The sequence below is a fragment of the Furipterus horrens genome, unplaced genomic scaffold, assembly GCF_987537825.1.
Source record: "Furipterus horrens unplaced genomic scaffold, mFurHor1.1.pri manual_scaffold_1, whole genome shotgun sequence".
NCBI lineage: Eukaryota > Metazoa > Chordata > Mammalia > Chiroptera > Furipteridae > Furipterus > Furipterus horrens.
The window spans coordinates 54,753,480-54,756,272 of NW_028327171.1; the positions used below are offsets into that span (position 1 = coordinate 54,753,480).

Below are 2,793 nucleotides of genomic sequence, written 5' to 3' on the forward strand. Positions count from 1 at the left end.
TAGTATACTTTTTTGAGATATAATTCATGTCATCAAATTCACTTTTTTAAAGTGTACAACTCAGTGTTTGTTTTTTTATCATGGTAAAGAGAGGCCTCAAATGCAAAACATCAACTTCAGACCCCTTTTTTACTCCTTTTTGTCTCCATTGGCAGCCGCATGTAATTTTTTTTAAAATTTGAGTTTACCCTTATATTTTATTGAAAGGACAAATATGAATCAAACCAGCTGCTTACTTGAATTACGAAAGTAATATGATTCAATATGAAGATAAGAAACTGTCCACAAATCTCTGCCAGTAATAAGTGGCAATATATAATGCATACAGGGGTCATACAGAGCAACAAACTCTTGTAAAAAACATTTTAATATTTTTTAAATCCAAATTTTTCTTTAAAATCATTCATGAGAAAGATTCTCAAATCAAAAGTAATACCTCGGTTAGTCAAGCATCAGAAACTGCATTACAGCTATTTAATGTACAAGGAGATATCCTTTCGCCATTTTCTTGTAATGTCTCTGGTTTGGAACCATACAGATTCTCTTGCTTCTCTATTCTAAAAACTAAATTTGTTGAATACTGAAATCTGCTGCTATGATGTGTAAACGTAACATTTTGTTGACCATCTGCAGATATTAAGCCAGCTGGTAACTAGTTAGTAAATGCCTCTTCTGTTAGCTCTTCACTTAGTACATTGTAGCTGATTGTTCTACCATTCCTTTTATTTTCATAACCTCTGAATTTATGAAGGTATAATTCTAAAGGTTCTATATACTGTCCAAGCCTAAGGTGACATGTCAAAGAGAATATATTCTCCATTGATTGTCTTCCATTTCCCTTGATAGCATCTTTGATTTGCTTCAGATGTTATAAAGCTGATGAACTCACACACACCTTTTGCAATCTTTTCTGTTTGAATTATGGCATTTTTCATTATCCTTACCACATTTGCAATTGGAAAATAAATATCTTGTTCTCTGAAACTTTCTTTTGAACAATTTGTGTTTTGGTCATTCATCCTATCAACAGAATCATGAGGCTATATAACATAATGATTTTTCCCAATATGGTCTGTAGAAATTCCAAGTTGAGAAGCATCTATTGAGAAATGTAACCATCCATTGTCATGAAATACTGTCAGACCCATGTTGTCAGTGGTATTCAAGAGCACCTGTCTAAAACGATGTGTAATCTTTGTCCAATTTAAACTTCCAGTGCAGCCTTGGTTGGCTCCCATCTCCAATCAGCTGTTTAGTTGAACAGAAAAATCCACATTTAACATTTTTAGCTATTATTATTTTTATAAATACCATATTTTGAAATAATATGTTCATACAAAGACATGTATGTGAATGTCATCCCAAACTGGGAACAATGAAATGTCCATCAAGTAGTGAGTGAATAAATTGTACATTTATTCAATGGAAATGTTTTTTAGTAATGAAAGGGAATTGTATCAGTCAGAGTCAATCGAAGAAGCAGAACAGCTAAGATATTTCCAGGCACCATGTGTGTTTGTGTGGTGATTTGTTTCCAGTGATTTAACATTACATAATTGGTGAAGTGTTCTGCATGATGTTTCTGCATTTGTGCTAGAGCGTGGAGTTCACAGAGTAGGCAGTTGGGTTGGGAAGGCCCATGTAAAGTGGAAGAAACAAGAACAAGCTGGAACCCATGAGGACCCACTGAGCCTAATGTCACTTCTCACTGTCTAACCTTGACGATGTGGGTATTTGATGGAAAAGTTGCCCTTTGCCACATTGCAAAACACAAACTTGGCTCAGGAATCGGAGAAGCTGAAGGAGGATCCAAGGCAAAGTGGAACTCGGTAGGCCAGTGTGCCCCATGCCAACAGATTGAGCCAGCAAGTAAGTTACACATGTGATCTGCAAAAGTGCCTCCAAAAAAAACAAAACAAAAAACTGCTGCCACTTCACTATTTCTGTCCTCCAAACTGCACCTGAGCCACTCTTGCTGCCCACCCTACCAGACATTACAAGGAAGAGAATTCTGGGAGACCTTATTCAGCTTAGCCACGCTGACACAGGAAAACTGATGGGTGCAATAACAGATGAATGTTAAAAGTATTATGCTAAGTGGGGAAGCTTGTCACAAAAAGCTACATATATGATTCAATTTATATGACATTCTAGAAAAGATAAAACTATAGAAACCGAAATCAGATCATTGGGTCTGGTGGGAGAAGATTGGTTGCCTAACTCATCAAACTGTATACTTAAAAGGGGTAAATTTTAATGTATGGAAACTGCACTTCAATAAACCTGTCAAAATTACATAATGCAACAACATACTAAAATAAGAAAATAACTGGAATCTTAAAATTCATTACCATTCGAAAAGAAAATTGGAACACAAAAGTTGGTAACCCATCACTAGTGAGTGAAGTGCTGTAATAAATGCCTAGGTAAGAATTTTGTATTATTTTTTCAAAATTATTTTGGTGATTCTAGCTTCTTTTTCATATGCATTTTGGAATCTGCCTGTCAATTTCTACCAATAAACAAACAAACAAAACCTTGTTGGGATTTTTATTGGAATTGAAATAGAAAATTTTGTTTTTCTCAGAAAATAGATTTATAAACTATTAAATAGGGTGAGGTTATTGGCCCCGAGAGACTAATCAGTTGGTTCTAATTATTAAGAATTACACTGAGACTATATTAATGGTACCAAGGATAATGGCTGCTCTGAATTTCTCAATTATAAGTTAATTTGTTAGCTTTCTGGCATCACTGCCCCATTCGTACACGTTTTTTGAACAAAGAAGAGTT

General features: G+C 34.8%; 1 pseudogene; it reads right to left on the reverse strand.

The window, feature by feature from the left end:
- Positions 1 to 507: 507 nt before the first annotated feature.
- On the reverse strand, positions 508 to 1,399 carry LOC150021131 (nuclear transcription factor Y subunit beta pseudogene; annotated as a pseudogene).
- Positions 1,400 to 2,793: the final 1,394 nt, after the last annotated feature.